This window comes from Cetorhinus maximus, chromosome 23 (assembly GCF_964194155.1).
Source record: "Cetorhinus maximus chromosome 23, sCetMax3.hap1.1, whole genome shotgun sequence".
NCBI lineage: Eukaryota > Metazoa > Chordata > Chondrichthyes > Lamniformes > Cetorhinidae > Cetorhinus > Cetorhinus maximus.
The window spans coordinates 37,056,586-37,076,727 of NC_135901.1; the positions used below are offsets into that span (position 1 = coordinate 37,056,586).

The 20,142-nt window shown below is 41.8% G+C and overlaps 1 protein-coding gene and 2 long non-coding RNA genes across 3 annotated transcripts in view; 2 read left to right on the top strand and 1 right to left on the bottom strand.

Annotated features, from left to right (window-relative positions):
• LOC144697569 (uncharacterized) overlaps positions 1–20,142 on the top strand; it is a 721,063-nt gene that overhangs the window by 234,182 nt on the left and 466,739 nt on the right. The window lies entirely within an intron of this gene.
• Positions 1–20,142, bottom strand: part of LOC144697492 (uncharacterized) — a 756,645-nt gene that overhangs the window by 225,783 nt on the left and 510,720 nt on the right. The window lies entirely within an intron of this gene.
• Positions 8,853–20,114, top strand: LOC144697634 (uncharacterized). The gene is made up of 3 exons (XR_013580411.1): positions 8,853–8,931; positions 9,640–9,759; positions 20,041–20,114. It is a non-coding gene; the product is annotated as an uncharacterized LOC144697634 (long non-coding RNA).

Sequence of the window (20,142 nt, forward strand, 5' to 3'; positions counted from 1 at the left end):
TGGAGCATGAAATCGATACTTTCCTCCTTTAAGACAGTTCTTAAAGCCTCCCCTTTTGACCGAGCTTTTAGTCATCTGACCGAATACGTGGCTCGGTGTCACACTTTGTTATACAATGATCCTGGGGAACGTCTTGTGACGTTTCATTAGGTTAAAGGCGCTTTATAAATATAAGTTGTTGTTGTTGTAGGATATATATAGAGAAGGCCAGTCTCCTGTTTTATCTTTCACATTGATACTTTTCTCTGTGACATTTTAATATGAATTCACACAACTAATGTGAATCAAGTTTGCGACGTTAAAAACGTTTTAACCCCCTCAGGGAACTGAACCACATTGACAATCACAGAGGAACAGATACAGAGATATACACCGAGAGTGACAGAGGCCTAAGGAGAGACACACACCCAGAAAGCAAGGGTGTTATCAACTTGGCTCAGTGTTTGTTCCATTTCCGAAAGCAAATTTCCTGAATGCTGACAAATGAATGGAAATCAGAAAGTACCGACGTAGCTGGATGGGTTTCCTTCTAATTAACTGATAATTAATTTGGTTAAAATCAAAAATGGTGAAAACTTTACTCAGCAGGATTCCAACACTTGTGTTCATATTTGCAACAAACGTAAATTAACGAACTCTCACTCACACTCAAATAAACAAGCTTGGAAAATGCTCTTACCAGGTTTGAAACCGCAGCTCCATCACATGTGAAGCGAATATAACCCCACTCCCCTCTATAAAATCCTGCGCTGTGAAGAGCCCAATGGAGCTGACTGGAATGTTAAACGGTGACGTCATGCAGCAGCACTTTGGATCTTTGTTTTGAAGAAATGGATTCGGCTGTTCTCATTAGGAATGCTGGAGACAGACTGATCAACAATGTCATCATCAAATGGCACAGCGCAGTAAGAGGACCTTCCACTTATCGTGTAAATGTCACTTTTGTACAGAGAACTTTCTAATTAATTTCAATTTCCTTCTCTTCGTCTTATCCCAGTTTTTTCTTGCTTTCAAGCCATTGTCCAATTCCCATTTTGAAACTCGGAGTTAAGAAAACCAATATGGAAAGATTAAGCTTGTTCCTCACCTGATCAAATACGTCAGGATTGTTCCAGGCACTGAAGTTTGTAGTGCTTTACTTTGGCCGGAAGAACAAGGCAGTACAATTTGAAGGGTGACCTGGAATCAATCGGGCTGAATGTCCTCTTCCGCTGCTGCAACCATCCCAAGATTTTATATGAACAGCATTAATACTCTTTCAAGACCCGATGCTGGGCCGAGTGGTTAAGTTTGGATTCGAAACCCATTGGGAATCTCCCCACGCAGGTTTGAATCCTGCCAAATGCTCTGCTCCCTGTCCTTTCCTTTCAGTGCCTCCAGAAGAAATTATTGGTTAAATGAAGTCAAAAACCTTCCAAGCTCTCCCGCGTGTTTTTCCTGCTTCACTTCCATGTTCCTTCATTTCCGTTGATCTGCAAGCATTCACCAAATCTCGAAATGAGCACCATGGGATTTATATTTCACAGTGATTCGCTTTCCTGTTTCCAAGACAAATACTTATGCTGTATAAGATTCCATTCCAAGATCTAAATTATTTTAAACCAATTAAACTAAACTATCTATTTAAGCATGTGATCGAACCAGGTATTTGGATATCTGTAACAATCATTTATCCCTGTTCTATAACAGACTCGGTTGACAGGTTGAAGAGGAAACGTAATGAGAATGTAGATATCAACTCAGAAATAATAAGGACATGCTGAATCAGAATAAACGTCTTTTATAAATTCAAGATGAAATTAACCGTGTAAATAAGTAATAGTTATATCAAAAACAGTATAATGAATCCAAGTCCAACTCATCATGTCCTTGGGTTAGAGAAAATTTGTTAATTAAGGCAAACTGTGCATGTATTCTGCAGAAGCCCCGTCTTCGGAAGCGAATTGGACATCTACTTGAAGTGGATAAGCATCAGGTTTATGAAATAGGGAAGTAAATTGAGACTAATTCGTTCTTCTCCACTACAGAAGCTGGCATAGGTAGGTTTAGTGGTTAGGATTCAGCACTTTCACCGCCGCGGCCCGGGTTCAGATAGATATGATGATCTAATGACTTTCCAACATGCTGCACCATTTGATGTTGACATTGTTGATCAGTCCGTCTCCAGCATTCATAATGAGAACAGCCGAATTCCATTTCTTCAAAACAAAGACCCAAAGTGCAGCTGCAGGACTGCATTGTAATCAAGGCTATTGAGTAGTGCATACTGCAGTGTTTCAATAGTGTAGTGGTTATCACATTCGCCTTACACACGAAAAGCCCCCGGTCCAAAACCGAACAGAAACATTATCATAACGTTGTCAAGATGTTGAATTGTTCCTGTTTGCTGCTGATCTTTAACTGAACGCAGTATCTTACAGCCAATTTATATTCTTTCTTCACCATTTCACAGAATAAACACTCAGCAAAGTTAGCGCACTTTTCAACTGGCAGCGGGTGATTGGAGAGTGTGGGGCCGGGATATTTCTGCTTTTCCGCTTTTCCCTGTCTCACTCGCTGTGGAGCTGAGGAAGAGAGAATAATTGATGGGTTTATTTGAATCCAATAACTTCATCGATTTGGAATGTGTAACATGCAGGTACATGGTAGGTCACTTGATAAATTATATTTGAAATTGATCTTCAGAAAAAAACATTAGTGTTGGAACTCGCTGGGTAACAGGAGAGGTTGCAATTTTTTTTCTTTCATTTGTCGCAATGACACCCGGGACTGAGTGAACGTGTCATTTTGTAGGAGAAACGTGCCTTTGGTGAAAGAGGTCAGAATTGAAAATAAAGACACAGGTAGCTTAGATAAACCAGGTTGTAACATTTTGGAGTATCTCCCCTGATGGTCTAGTGGTCAGGATTCGCCGTGGTCCGGGTTCGATTCCTGGTCAGGGAATGGTAATTTATTGACCTTGTGCGAATTGCTAAAATTCAGTTTATTAAAATCTTAAAACGCATAAAAGCTCTGCCAGAATCAGTGGAGTCAAATCTAAACTTTTATATCTGAACCGGAAATGTCACCCGTGCAACAGGTCGAGAACAAATACAGAGGTGAAGATAGGGAATGAGAGAAGGGCTGTGATAGGTTGCAACGCACTGGCTATAGAGATGGTGGTGCAAGGCAAAATATAGCGGTAAGGGAGGAGCTTTTACTGTTTACACCGATACAAATATCTCCCAGATCTACTTCCAACTCTCGTGTTAAAGGAGAATAATACTCCTCGCTGAATTTTCCACTTCTTTACTGCACCTCCTTCCAAACATTGCAAACTCCTATTGCATCTTCCATCGTGATATTTTTCTCTGTAACATTTTAATATGAAGCTGCACAACTACTGTGAATAACGTTTGTGAGAACCCTTCGGGGAACTGAACCACATTGACACACATAGAGGAACACACACAGACATACACACCGAAAGTGACAGAGGCCTAAGGAGACACAAACACCCAAAAAACAATGATGTCACCAACTTAGACAATTATTGTTCCATTTCAGACTGCAAATTTAGTGAATGTTTGCAAATGAACAGAAATAAGAAACGCGGAAACTGTTGGATGGTTTTTATTTCAATTAACTGGTAATTAATTCCGAAGGCAGTTTGCTAAAGTCAGGAGTTGATCCGGGCTGTGTCACAGGATGAGAGGAATGACGATCAGGAGGAGACCATTCAGCCCTTTGACCCTGCTCCGCCATTCAGTAAGTTCATGGCTGATCTGATTGTGGTCTCGAGGCCATTTTGCTGTTTTCTCCTCAATATTTGGAAAATATTGTCAGTTGGCAGCTGGGAATGTGGACTGGGAACCAAAACAGAAAACTCAGTCTCCAGCTTTGTTAATCTTCAGAAATTCTTTGGGAACCAGAATCAGAGGAGAATGAAAGCTGAACAGTCTGACTGACCAGAGACAGTCAAGGCACCTTTCCCTTCTTTAAGATGCTGGAACATTGACTCTGATGTTATCAGTGAAATTAACTGATCTGAGACATTGAAAGGATTCTCGTTTCTGTACATCAGGAATTCAAACCTAATATCGGCTTCGGGACAATCAGAATACTTGGTAACAGACAAGGCAGCGAAAGGCCCGCAGGGAGATGGCACCAGTTGTGGGAGAGCTGTTTCCCGGTGACATGGATGTGTCTGCAGTGGGTGCGATCAGACTGTTTCCATGTATCCACAATGAATACCCCATCCTTTATTTTGAAAGAGTAAAACTGATAGCGAACAATTGTCATTCCGGTCTTAGCAATCTGAAGCTTTAATTCGCTGACCCCCTGGTTTAGGATAACTTGCAGGTTGATTTCTTGTCAGTCTTTGTGGCGCAATTGGTCAGCGCGCTCGGCTGTTAACTGAATGGTTGGTGGTTAGAGACCATCCAGGGACGAAACTTTCACTGTTTTGCCCCCATCAGCTTTGATTGCCACACAATTCCGTGTTGCCATTGGCTGCCTGAGCTGCAAGAAAATATCGCACAAACGTTGCAAACTCTCCCCCTACCTAGTGAGTTACCACAGCAATGTTGTTATGAATGTTCATTCCAAACACAATAAAAAAACAATGAACGACTATGTAATTACATCTAATTTATTAGAAACATGTGAAGTTATTGGATTCAAACAAACCCATCAATTATTCTCACTTCCTCGGCTCCACAGTGAGTGAGACAGGGAAAAGCAGAAAAGCAGCAATATCCCGGCCCCGCACTCTCCAATCACCCGCTGCCAGCAGAAAGATACACTCACTTTGCTGAATGTTTATTTTGTGAAATGGTGAAGCGGAAATGTAATATGGCTGTGAGATATTACATCCACTGAACATACACCTACAAACGCAAAAGATGCAAAAAGTGCCAGCTCACTGTCAAAGAATATGCCTGCCATGTTAAGTGTTAATATAAAGAATGAGGAGAGACATAAACTGCAGTGGAGAAAATGCGGGCTTATAAAATTAGCTGAATTCCTTTGCCATCAGCCGGCATGGACACGATGGGCCGAATGTCATCCTCCTCTGCAGTAAACATTTATGATTTTATACCTTCGACGATAACCTGTGCACAGGGCCAGTTGTTGTGGCAGATTGGTTTTGTTGATGGAGTCCAAATCCATTGGGGTCCCAGATCCATCCCCGCTTCTCATTATTCCTCGTTTTAACTCTGTGTCTACAGAGTTAATTATCGGTTAAATTGAATAAAATCTGTCCAAACACTCGGGAGTTTTCCAATGTCTGTTCATTTAAGAAAACACACGAAACTTGCAGTTGGAACTGGAACAAAACTTGGTGTCACGCTTGCTTTCTGGGTGTTTGTCTCTCCTGAGAGACAAACCCTTTGTCACTCTTGGTGTATCTGCCTGTGTGTGTGTTCCTCTGTGTGTGTCAATGTAGCTCAGTTCCCCGAGGGGTGAATACATTTTTATCAGCACAAACGTTATTCACATTAGTTGTTCAGCTTCAATTTAAAATGTTAGAGAAAAAAATATCAGGATGAAAGTTGCAAGGGAGAGTTTGAAATGTTTGGAAGGAGGTGCATCTGAGAAGTGGAAGGTGTGAATGATGTTATTGATGATTGAGAGGAATGCATTGCAACCTTGGGGCTGTTGTAGGTCGATTACCTTCCACATTTTGAAATTCAGAACAAGTTGAGGCTCCAGGTAAAAAACAACGTTTGTCTCCATATGTGTTAGGATATGAAGGTTTATTTCTCACATCCCCGATTAGCTCTGTCGATAGATCATGAGACACTTAATTTCAGTGTCGTGGATTTCGAGCCCCGCGCTGCATCACTTAAAATCTTGCTGCTTTAAAACAAACAAAAAAGAATCATTCTGTAGAACTTGCATCAAGGCTTAAAGGGTTTTCACAAAACGAAATTAAACATTTATTAATAAAAGAAATAATTTTAAGCACATACATAGGTCTACAAATTACTACCATAATAGCTCCTAGCTCCCCTAATTAATCTAACTCCCAGTTATACCTTCGTTAACAGTAAAATACATAGCTTTTAAAAGACCCTGGCAAACTGTGCCCTGAACAGTCGAATACAAAGTGAGTTTCTTCACTACAGTTCGCGCAGACAGCAAATTGAGGCTTAGAGCCTGGAGGCTTTTCGCGCTTGTTAGATCTTAGAATGCCTTCCCTTACACACCGCTTTCTCTCCTTTATACATATTTTCCCCTTTGAATGCAAATTCCCATTGTTTCACAATGTCTTGTGGATTACCTCTCTAATAATCAAAATGTATCGTAGTGCTAATTTTATCAGTAATCCATGGGAACAAATAAACACACTGTTTCTTAATTTCTGCTGGCTAGATGAAATATTTCACTCCACTTTTAAATTCAAGCTACTCCAGTTTATTTTAAAATGCAAATGTTCCTTTACACCTCACATTCTGCAACTTCACCCATGTTCACTGATTTAGCATTTCAAACCTAGCTTCTCTTACATCAAGGACTTCCATCCAGCTGCCTCCAATTCAATTAAGTCCAACACACACGGACAGACACGCATAGAAAGACTGAGGCCGCACTCTTACTCTACTTTAAAATTAATTCCAAATAACGTTACAAAAAAGTTATATCTTCCTGAAAACATTCTCGGTTCAGCGTGGTTACGTTCAATTTTGACAAGGTGGTTATATTGGGCGGAATTGTACGCCCCCGTCTCAGCGGGGCGGGGTCGAAAACTACGGCGAGCCCGTCAAAAGCCCATTGACTTCGGTGGGATGGTAAATCCAGGCGACGGAGGGCAGTGGACAGGCCGACTTCAGAATGGATAAATTCAGAGTGCGCAGGTACAATTCAGTAAGACTGTATTCATTAAAGCCAGGGTGAGGTCAGATTAGTTCAGTTATATTCAATGTATACATTGGGCTGGTAATTTCAACGAGAAAAGATCGTCTTCAGCAAAAGTTATTTCAGCTTGGAATAGGGAATTTCAGCAGGGTTATACCTGCTGTGGACAGGAAGAGTTAAGTAAATGTAATTTCAGTTTTGACAGCCGCAGTTGAACGTACACACTTATCTTCACTGTGCATTGGTTCAGTTCAGCAGCGCTACATTCTGTGCTGACAGGCCCAACGCTGACTGTTTATATGTGCAGTATACACAGTCTTAGTTCTGCACTTTTACATTCGGAGTTGACAAGAGCTTAATCAGCACGATTGCCTTGATTGTGAACAGGAGCAGTTCAACAGGGTCACTGCCAGTTTGGGCTGGCCCTACTTATCAAGGTAACATTTAGCATTACATAAATAAAGAAGCAAAGAAACAGACAGACAGATATAGAGATAGATAATAGAGATAAATAGATAAATAGATAGATTGGTAGGTTGATAAATCACGATAGACACTATAAGACTGTATTAATTTCAGTGCCTGTTTAAGCCAGGTATGTAGGCAGTATTTCCCAATGATTGGCGGTTCGTATCAAACAGCCTGTTCCTTCGGATTGTCGCAGCAGGCAAAGTACTGACTGTACCCAGCTAGCCCGAGCTTGCAAAACACAGAACATCCTGTCCAACATTATATGTGATTCCGCGATTGAACAGCACTTGCTAACCAATCCTGATTGTGCTAAGAATTGCATTGAAAACCAATTTAAGATTGTCAGTCGGGTTCGCAGTCTGGCTCAGTGACGAATGTTTGAATTTACATATATTCACACACAGGCCCTGTCCTTTGCAGACTGAAGTGGCATGTGTACGAATAACGCCATTTCCAAACAATCAGTAAGCTTGGGGGACCGCAATTCCCAGGTTCATTCCCCATGACGATGCCTTAACAATCAGAGTCGACCTGCCTGGTTTGAATGTGAAACAAGAAGCTTGGCAGTTAACAGTTACCTTTCATCTGCTGCAGCACCCATGGCAACTGCTCTAGCAATCAGAGCACACTTCCTAACCAATCAGCAATTTCTTCTCATGCAATTTAAATTGTAAGTGTATTTACAGCTGGTTTAACTGGTGCAGTTATCCTGATGAGGGCAAGACGGACAAGTTCGAAAGCATGCCTCTTGTTCAGCAACACTTGTATTTAATTTTTATTCTCGAACAGTGACTGAAAGCAATTGATACAACTCTCAGGTTTATTTCTAGATCGTTATGTTACAATAAGTATGCAAACGCTCTGCAACTTTGCTTTCGTGAGGAGACTAAGGTGAACTGCCCTGACTGTAAGTTTAAAATTAGAAAGAGTATATGTAAAGATATTATTCCTATTGTTGGTCAAGTAAACTGTTCAAAGCGAAGGTCTAAATCATTAGACAGCCACTTTCAAGTTCTATAGAATATTCAGGAGCAACAGATACAGCCAGAGACTGATAACAGTGCGAAACGTGTTGTCACAAGATGCAATTGAGACGAATAGAAGGGGGTGTCCTTAAAGGGAGTATAAATAGTTATCTGATCGAGAAAGGAATAGAGGATCTGTTGAAACAGTGATATGAAGTAAAGTCGAAGAGCTTTATGGGAATCATAAACAGCAGCTTGGAGCTGTTTACCCAATTGGCCTATTTCACTGTTTTAAATCGTATGTAAGACTGTGTCATACCGCTTCTTCTTATCAAATTCCACCTTGCTTTCCATTTTTTTGTCCGGCCAAGCGTAACTTACGCCGCTGGAGGGCGCTTGAAAAAGCCTCCGAGTTTCCCGGGCTTCATGAATTTACCTGTTCTCCCTGCGTGATTGGAGAATGTAATGGGCAACAACCATTCCGCCCGCCAGAGGCGCACCAACCTGTTTATGAACTGAATAACAATCCGGCGCCGGCAGGTGCCAGCAAAGTGCGGCTTACTTTCACCAGGCAAATGTTGGGCCATTTCTCCAACCAGTGAGCGCAAGCGGGGCGAACGTAAATAATTGATGACTGCGGAATACAAGGAACACGGTAAAAATAAAATAATTTCTCGCAAATATCAGCGCGGTGAAAAATGGTCACAATTTTACAGTCGATAATTGTGAAATGTTGTTCTGTAATGCTTAACAACTTATCGCAGCATCGGTGAAGTTACAGTTTTTTGTTCACAGCAGGTGTTTCCGTGTTCTGGCCCGAGCTGGTCGTGGGCACAATAATATGAAACATAACAAGAATGGTAATGACAATGTTAACTTTAACAATAATGATGATGATGATGATAATCATAATATTAATTATATTGTCAATGAGAATGACCATGATAATAATAATGTTAATAATGGGAAATATAACAAGAATAATGACAACAATGATTATATTAATGATAAAGTAGCGATAAAGATAATAATAACTTTAATGATAATGATAATAATGATGATGATTTTCATTTTGTTAATAATATTAATTATTATTATAGAGACAATCTTATTGATAATCATAATGCTAACAATAATAAGGTGATAATAATAATGATGATGCTGATGATGATGCCCGAAATATCTCAGGTGTTTCGGAGGTTTTTTTTATCCTACTGTGTGGGATGCATTGGATATCACGATTGAACTCGAATTTTAGACAGGTCTACCTTTCTTGTTCCACGAATGTCAGTGCAACAGATTCAGTCAGAAAGAATTAGCTGGCAAAACTATTACCTGATGCACTTTGTTCTCCCCACCGCAGAGTAAACCCATGCCGAGCAAAGGCAGTGAACTAGACCGGGCAGCAATGATTTAGGAAATGAAATGTCAGATTGTGCGAGATGCAGCTTTGGAATACATTGGACACAGTGGAACGCTTCAGGTTCAGTATAATCCCACACATGTCTTAATTATATTATCAATTCACATCATCCACATTCTCATCAGCAATTTGATGAAACAGTTTTGTTTTTTTCTGATCCACTGTTATAATGCACAATGTGGCCGTTAAATGTCTCGGGCTGATATAGAATGATTAATCGTTTCCTTTTTGATACTGAGAGTTTTGAGAAATACAGAGAGGCTGTTCAGGAAATCTGCCTGCTACTGATAGTGGCGGTGAACGGTTTCCATGGCTACTCACTGTTCAGCAAAACAGGAAACTGACTGAGAAACCATTAATTGCCACCAATATAAACACAATACAGTCGGAAAAAATGTTATTAACTATTCTCAACAATGATAAAATGCGTATCCATTGCACTGCTCTGCTACCTCCCATAGCCCTGTATTAATTCACAAACTAATCCCATTTTCCCGTGATCTCCCAACAGCTGTGTATCAATTCATAAATGAATCTCAACGCCGGGTCCCTCACCATAGCCCAGAAGCATTCCTAAACTAACCCGACTGGCCCGTCTTCACCCCAAAATCTTCTATCTTTGCTAAGCTAACCTCAATGCCTCACTCTCCTCTCCGTGTCCCTATATATATATATATATATATATGCTAAACCAATCCCAAGGCTTCACTCTCTCTCCATATACTTGTATAAATTACAAAATAGCCCCCCTGCCCCACTCCCTCGCCATCACTCTATATCAATTCCAAACTAATCCGACTGTGTTGCACTTGCCCCAAAGTCCTGTACCAACGCCAAAATAGTTTTAGTGCCCCGCTCTCTCCCAATAGCCCTGTATCAATGCTAAATAGATACACTGTCCCGCTCTATCGCCATTGCTATGTACCAAAGCCAAGATAGTTCCATTGCCTCGATCTCTCCCATAGCTGTGCATCCTGCAAAAATTGTTTGTCTGTCACGGTCTGTCCCCATTGCCCTGTGCCAAAGCCAAGGTAGTTCCACTGCACCTGGTCTCCGCATAGCCCTGTGCTAACGCCAAAATAATTCCACTGTTCTGCTTTCTTCCCAAAGCCCGTACCAACGCCAACATACTCCCACAGCACCGCTCTCTACCCATAGACCTGTATCACACCCAAATTCATCCCACTGCCTCTCCGAGCCGCCTAGTACTGGAACCATCCCAAACTAAGCCCACTGCCCCACCCTGTCCCCATTGCCCTCTCCCAGTCCCAAATTCGTCCTCCAGTCACTCTATCTCCACATATCAATGTCAAAGTAACCTTACTGCCCAGGTATCTCCCGATAAATCTTATTCAATCACAAACTAACCCCTGTCTGCCTCCATAGCCCTGCATCAATGAAAAACCAATTCCACTACTCCTATCTCTCCCCACACTCCTGTATCAACCTGAACTAATCCAAATGATAATATCACAACAAATAGCAACACAAATAGGCCATTCGGCCCCTCTAGTTTGCTCCACCATTCAACAAGATGATGGCTGATATGATTGTGGCAATAACTCCCCTTTCTTGCTTGCCCACGTTAACTCTTAACTCTTTTGCCGATCCAAAGTGCAATAGTCTCTCCCATAGATGTGCATCAATTTAATCAAATCCCGTTGCTCTGCCTTCTTCCGTTAGTCTTCTGTCATTTACAAACTAATATCACTGCTCTGAACTTATTCGTAGGCATTCCCAGGTAAAACCCACATCTCTGCTTTCTCCTCGATGCCAAATAACAATCCCTAACTAATCCCATTACTCACTCCTTTTCCGTGGCCCTAGCCCTATCCTGAAATAATCCCACTCCGCCATTCCCTCCCCTTAGCACTACGTCAATTCCAAAATAATGTTATTCCCTACGCCTTACCCTTGACTCCGTATCATCCCCAAGCTAATCAAAATATCTGCCCCCTCCCCATAGCGCTGTAGAATTTCTAAACTAACCACACTGCTTTGTGTTCACCCAATAGAGTTTCAACACTGCTAAATTCATCACAATGCTTCTGTCTCTCGCCAAATGCCAAAAATATCCCAGTGCCCCTCTCTCTCCCAACAGAACTGTATCAATCCCAAATTCATTCCAACGGTCTCTCCCTCCCCTCCTCTGCATCAATCCCAAGCTAATCCCAACGCTACACACTCCCTGTATTTTCGTCTATCAATCCAAAATTACTACACTACCCTGCTCTCTTTTCCTGCAGTCCCGTACAATTTCCAAACTAATTCCACTGCTGCGCTCTCATCTGAAGCTCCTTAGCTTTCATAGATAAATCTCAGTTCCCTGCGCTGTCCCGGTAGCTCTACATAAATCACAGACTTCTCCCACCAGAAGACTGCATCCCCGGAGTCCTGGACTAATCCCGAAAATCTTCACTTCCCCTTAACGATCCATCAAATTCAAAAGTAATTTGCCTTTCCTGCTCCCTGCTCTTGACCCGCTATTATTCCCAAACCAATCTCAGTGCCCGTTCCATCATCTGGATAATTTCTAAACCAATCTCGCTGCTCTGCATGCACACTGAAACTCTACGTGATTGCACAACTAATCCCAATCCCGCAGTCTCTCTCAATGACCCTGAATATATCCCAAGTTAATCAACTGCTTCCCTCTTCTCCAACACCTTGTATCAAGCACAAAATGTCCAACTGCCCCACTCCCTAGCCGTCATCTTGTATCAATTCCCAACTAATAGGACAGTCCTGGTCTCTCCCCGTAACAACCTATCAACCCCCAAAATACTCCTCCTGTCCCTCTATCTCCACATGGCGATTTATCAATCTCAAACTAATCCTACTGGGCCACAATCTCCCCATAGCCCTGTGTCAATGTGAAATAATCCCACTGCCACGGTATCTTCCCATAGCCTTTTATCAAATTCAAACCAATCCCAGTGTCCCGCTCTTGTTCCGTAGCCCGGTATCAATTTGCAAACGATTCCGATACTTTTCCTTTCCATCCTGCATCAATGTCAAAATAATCTCAATGTTCCAGTTTCCATTCATAGCTTGTATCAAATACAAAGTAACCACACTGTCTGTCTCTCCCCATAGCGCTGCATCAATGCCAAACCAACTCCACTATGCCTCCCTGTCCCCGCAGCTCCGTATCAACCAAAACTGAATTCAGTCATAATATCATAATTGGAACAGAAATAGGCCGGGATAGCTGCGTCATTCAACAAGGCCCTGACTGATATCATTATGGCATACACTTCACCTTCTTGTTTGCCTGCTAATAACCCTTAATCTCTCTTGCAGATCACAATACTCCAGTCCTTCCCATAGCCCTGCATCAATTCCAAAACTAATCCCATTGCCCCACCATGCCCCCTTATCCCTGTATCACTTACAAAGTAATTCCACTGCCCCACAATCACATCGTATACCTGTGAACGTTCCCAGAATAATTCCATTGCCCAGCGTTATTCTGTTAGCCTCGTATCGTTTCTAAACTATTCCCGCTGCTGCTCTCTCCTCGATAGCCCAGCAGCATTCACAGATAAATCCCAATGTGCTGCTCTCTTCCCGTAGTGCTATAACAATCCCAAACTAATCAGTTACTCCACTCGCTTCTCATAGCCCCGGAACTACCAGTAAGTCATTCCACTGTCCTTGGCGTTGCAAAATAATCTAACATCCCTTCGATCTGGTCTCTCACCCTCTCACTCTTCCCCCTCCCCCTCCTCTCTCTCGCCGTAGCTCTGTCCTGATGAGTGCAAGATTAAAAGCTTTGATAGTGTTACGATCCCAGCCGAGGTTACCCCTGGACAAGCATGATCTCAGGGTGGAACCCAACTTGATCAATCCTGACTTTCATTTGTTTGTTTAGATACGTAGACAACTACTGAACAGAGTCACCTGAGTCAGCTAATAAACTTTTAACAAAACAATAAAACATTTATTAAACAAGAAAAGATAAAATATATTACAATACTGCACCCACAACTATACATTTATAGATTTATACAGATTTGTAAGGCTAACACAAGTACGTACACAATCCATATAATTCAATAGGCGACCTGTGGTCAGACACACCACACTGTGAAACCAAGTGATAGATGCCACCCCATTCAGGTGTTATGGATCTCTCCTCAACTCCCCCGAGGCATTTGTTATTCCGTGAGCCAACTGGTCTCACCAAACACCTTCTTTCAAAACGAGGGCTTCCAATCTCCACTCTCGAAAAACTCGCTTTGGAATCTTCTCCCAAACCAATGCTTTCTCTCAGACGCCTTTCACAATGGTTCACCTCCAGTGTTTCGAGCTCTCCTTCCGACATTCCTCTCCCCTGGGTCACCACATTCATTCAAGTTTTCTTCCACACACCCTCTGTGAGCAACTCAGCTGTCAACGGTGCACCGCTGCTTCACATGCCCATAGCAAAGAGTTACAGACCCTTCAGCCGTCTCTTTGGACCTACTGGCCTCTTGCAGGCTGTTCAAGCTTTAAATATACTTCCTGCAGCGTTTGCCTCTTTAAGTCTGAGGGTTGGAGCCTTTCCTTCTGCCATTTACTCTTAACTTAACCTAACATAACCTTTTCCAGGTTCCTGACATCCTTTTGACTAGAATGTTGCTTGGGACTTTCTCCTGTTCCAAACCCCTCTATTTTGTTTTTGTTTTCTTTAGCTTGGGACTGGCTATCTGTTCTCTTTGCTCCTGTCTCTCCTGGCAGCTACTTTCAAAACCACCTCAACTCAAACAGCTTCTAAATCAAACTGCTGTTTGTAGTATCTCCTGTGTTTGTGTCTCTGGGAGGGACCTGCCTCTCTTGACACCTGTTGCTAGTCAGCAGCCTAGTTTGTTTACCTTTGTTTGTTTCACTTACCTGCAACAGTCTTAAAACTCTCATTAGAAATGCAAGGACCTTTTAAAATGAAACTAAAACTTAATTTGACCTTTTCTTAACGCACAGATACAGAAATACAAGTCAAACTTAAACAGTAAAGTTAAAAATAATTCCTAACAACCAAAATAAAAACGTAAATTACTTAAACTATCTCTTACGCCAAACAATAGCATGTCTCTTTTTTTCAGCAGTACTCAATTTCTATACCGCTAAACGACTATTTTTAGTACAGATGATTGGAAACAGCTAAGGGACTGGACAGAGTAATGCCTATTGATAATGTTTATCTGGCTTTCTGGAATACATTACAAAATGTTTAAATGCACATAAGGGAAAAAAAACTTTTAGGCTAACATTAATTTCAGTGAAATTAAAGTGAAGTTGTTGACCATATGTTAGAACATTAGTGGGGCAGTCGAAGTCAGAATGCAGGCCTAACGGATGTGTACCCAGATTTCAGTGGACGTGACCTCTCTGCTGGGTCTCAACTATTCACCATATGCATTATCATTTTAGAGACATAGAGTAATAGAGGTCTACAGCACAGAAAAAGGCCCTTTGACCAATCGACTCTGCGCCGACCAAACAAGTACCTAACTATTCTAATCCCATTTTCCAGCACGAGGCCCATAGCCTTGTATGCCATGGCATCGCAAGTGCACATCCAAATATATCTTAAATGGTATGAGGGTTTCTGCCTCTACCACCCTTTCAGGCAGTGAGTTCCAGATTCACACCACCCTCTGCGTGAAAAAAATCCTTCCATACATCCCCTCTAAACATCCTATTCCTCAACTTAAATCCATGCCCCCTAGTTATTGACCCCTCCACCAAGGGGAAAATTTCCTTCGTGTCTACCCCATCTATGCACCTCATTTTAATAGCACAACTGCAGCCATACATAATAAGTAGAGTAGATACATTATACAATTTCAAAGGGGCATTGGCGTTCATGTGAATGAGAGAAACTGTGGGAGATGAATTCGAGCTTCGGCAAATGCGAGTGCAGGTATTTTGGAAGGACAAAAAAAAACCCTCCGAGTAGTTCTGAAGTGAAGAAATTCTAGGAAGTGTGACTCCCAAAAGATTTATGGAAACCTGTACACAGATCACTAAAATCTCGTAGCCATGCACGAAAAGAAAGAACACATGGCAATGAAAAATAACCTTTAATCATAGCACAGCTAGACTATAAAGACTAAATGTTTTGCTGCAGCAACACAAAGCCCTTCCACGAACACATCTTGAGCACTGCGTAAGGCCCTTTGAAATGGCCAAGAATGATAAATATATTGCCATGGATGAAGCGCATTGCAGATTCACCTGAATGTTAACAGGCCTTACAGTATTGCAACATGAGCAAAATTCTATAAACTGGTTTTGTATACAGTGGAACATAAAAGGGAAAGGGGTAAATTGATTGTTTTTTTAACTTAACTGACAAACTAGATAACGGTAAACAATTTTGTTTTCTGCTTATGGAGACATGTGCGAAAAAGTGGACATGACCTTTGGTATTGGTCAGAAACGTTTTTTGTGAAAATTGTGGTAGAGGTGATGAACTCTCTCCCAAAAACAGCAATATCAGCTAGCTCAGTCAATAATTTTAAATCTAAGATCAATTGTACATTTTTTTTCTCACGAGAGATTGCATTTTTGTCTCTTTGGCCACAACATGTATGCAGGTTTTTAGTACATATCAGGTATGATCTCGAATGGCAGCAAAGACTCGAAAGATTGAATGGCCAACTCCAGTTCTTGTCTTCATATGTATCAAAGGAAAACTGCCCCCAGCTGTCGCTGTACAAATCATTTATTAATTTTCCTGCCATGTTTGTACTCCATAATTCGGTACCAATGCAGCACTGATCCAGTGACACACACTCTGCCAATAGCCCTGTGCTAACCCGAAACTAAATTCACTGCCACATCTTACCCTATAGGCTTGTATCAATTCAAAACTCGTCACATTGCTCCCTGACCCTTATCGTTTCCCAGTATGAATTCCATGATACGTTCACTGTCCCGCCTGCACAAATCTAAAGTTAATCTCACTGTCCCGGCCTTTAACATTGTCCAGCAGCTCTCTCTCTCTCCCCTCTAAATATTCTCGCTGAATAGCTCTTTTCCTGTAATCATGCATCAATGACAAACTAAACAAACCGTTTATTCTCTTTCCATAGTCATGTAACAATCGTAAGCAAATCACAAAGGCCCTGCTCACTTTCCACAGTCCGTATCATTCCACATTAAAGGCTTTAACCATCGGTCTGTCATAGCCTTGTATCAGTCACAAGGCAACCCCACAGCCTCGCTGTATCTCCTTAGCCCAGTAGGTTACTAAAACTAACACCCTCTCCTTGTGTCCTCTATCAACCCAGTTTGCATTTCGCTTCTCACATTCTCCTCATGGCCAGGCAACAGTGCTAAATTAATCCCCTTGACTTGCTCTTGCTTCAGTGGTAGCGATCAATCCAGAAACAAACTGACTCACAAGGCCTTTCCCCACGTCTGCATCAATCCTGAAAAAAATACAAAAGCACACGACATCCCCGTAGCCTCCTGGTTATGCAAATATAAGCGCATTGCCCCGCTGGCTCGATTTCAGTCCCACACTAATGTCACCAGTTCGCTCTTTAGCCATTTTCTTCTGACAATCAATATCTATTCCTGCTGCATATATATATATATATAGATCGTCTCCAATTCTTAATGAATCACACTGTGCTGTTTGCCTGATAGCCCGTAATAATCATGAAATCACATCACTTTCCACTCTCCCCATAATCCTGTAACAATCCGAAACTAAAGCTAAACCAATATCCACATAGTCCTGTAACAATCCCAAAATAATCCTAATGCCAAAGTCTATCCCCATATACCTATATCAATTCAAAATTTCGTCTACTTACCCTCTCTTATCTCAGAGCATTGAAATTTTAAAATTAAATCATGGGGTGTGGTTGTCACTGGCTAGGCCAGCATTTATTTCCCATCCCTAATTGCCTTTGATAAGGTGGAATTGAGCCTCCTGCTTGAACTGCTGCAGTCCCTGTGGTGTAGATACATCCATACTGCTGTCAGGGAGGGGGTTCCAGGAGTTTGGGTTTGGAAGGTGCCTTGGTGTGAGCCGACAGTGAACCTTGTAGATGGTACACACTGCTGCCACTTTGCGTCGGTGGTGGGAGGGTTGACTGTTTGATGATGGGGGGCCAATCAAGCGGGGTTGCTTTGCCCTGGATGTTGTCAAACTTCCTGAATATTGTGGGAACTCCGCTCATCCAGGCAAGTGCAGTGTCTTCTACCACACTCCTAACTTGTGCCTTGTAGATAGTGCACAGGTTTTCGGGAGTCAGGAGATGAGTTACTCGCCGCACTTTCCTAGCCTCTGGCCTGCTCTTGTAGCCACAGTATTTACATGGCTAGTCCAGTTCAGTTTCTGGTCAATGGTAACCCATAAGATGTTGATAGAGGGGGATTCAGTGATGGTAATGCCATTGAATGTCAAGGGGTGATGGTTATATTCTCTCTTGTTGGAGATGGTTATTGCCTGGCCCTTGAATGGTGTGAGTGTTACTTACCACTTGTCAGCCCCAGCCTGGATATTGTCCAGATCTTATTGCATTTGGACATGGGCTGCTTCAGTGTCTGAGTAGTTACGAATGGTGTTGAAGATTGTGCAGCCATCAGCGACCATCGCCACTTCTTAGGATGAAATGAAGGTTATTGATGAAGTAGCTGAAGATGGTTGGTCCTAGGACACTACCCCGAGGAATTTATCAAAGTAGCTTCAATTGCACTGCCCAACTTTTACAAAATCGCCATGAATACCAGACTAATCTCTCCGGCCCTCCGTTACCCCCTAGCACCGTTTAAATATCAACCCCCTCCTGCTGTCCTGGCCTTTCCTCATAATGCTGCGTCATTTTAGCAGTAATAGCACTGTCCATGTTCTACCCATATCCTTGCATCAATCCCAGTCTCAGCTATCAATCCATTCTTTCCTCGGAGCGCTCTATCGGTCATATAAAGAACAAGGAATAATCTACATCAACGGGGCTGGAGGAGAAAAAAATGTAACAAAGGAAGGTGAAGAGGATGATAAGAACTGCAACAGGGAAACACGAAAGAAAGTTGCAAGTTAAAAATATTATTGTTGTGAAACTAAACTCGGGAAGGTCTAACAATTATTTCAGAAGGCGAGAAATAATCTAAAGCGGAATTGATTCCTTCAATGATAGAAATTACAGCACAGCAAGAGCTCATTCAGCCCGCCATGCCCATGCTTGCTGTTTGAAAGAGCTCTCCATTTTAACAATTCATCCCAGTTCTGCTCTAATGACCCTGCAATTTCGCCCTCCCTTGGTAAGTGCCGATTTCATTTAAAAACAAATATTCTATCAAAATATTATTCCATCACCCTTACAGTTTGTGCCTTCCAGGTCTCAGCAACTGTCAGTGAGAAAATAGAGATCTCCTCAAGCCCCGTTTATTTATTTTGAAAATTATTTTGAATGTGTGACCTCCGATTACGGATCCACTTAACAGAAGATATAATTTATCCCTACCCGCTTTATCAAAGCCCCTCGTAATTTTGAATGCCTCTATTAGTGCGGTCCCACTCATTGCTAAAAGGAAAGAAATTCCAACTTCAATTCTAACTTCTGAAATGTCTCCATTATCCCTGGCATTGTCCTAGTAACCCTTTCATCCTCCCCACCTGCCCCCACCCCCTCAGGTTCATGACATTCCTCCAAAACGGTGGTACCCAGCATAGTGAACCATGATCCAGTTGAGGCCAAACAACATATTTGTAATAATCAAAATCAGGTCAGCCTGATTAATTCTTTTTTTAACGTTAATGCGGCTTATTCAAAATCAATCATCCGATACACATTTTCAAAGGGATTAGCAACGTATCGTGAATTCTACAAAGATGTGCAACTATGCACGCCCAGAGACAACTCTCGCGGGACCCCGTAAAAATAGTTGAATTTAAATTATACTCTCGATTTTACTTCCTGAACTGCAGCACATGGTACTGATTTACATTATTGTGTATTTCCCAAATGTCTACAAGTTTCAATAATTTGTCTGTGTCCTCCTGAAATCTGCTAGTATCTCTCACTCTCTATGTCTCTCTCTTCATCTGTTCCTCTCTCTATCTCTCTCTCTCTGTCAGTCTCTATCTATCTCTCTGCCTCTCAATCTACCCCTCCCCCTCTCTCTGACTGTCTGCCTCGTTGACTGATTATAGATAGACAGGAGCAAGTCTAAAGATATATCAACAAATTGGGAGGTGGGAGTGGAGCGGGGTGTGTTCGTTTTTTATACTTTATTTATGTCAGAAATGTGAACCTTTTAAAACACAGAGGCGATAAATATTGCAACCGAAAATAAGCATATGACAGGCTGCTTACATTATTGCTTTTCACGTCCCAACAGAACAGGAAGAAAATCCTACAGCTGACATCCCAGGATCATTACGAATATATCAAAGACTTGAACTGATAACGTAAAGGTAAGAAAGGGAAGAATATTACAAAA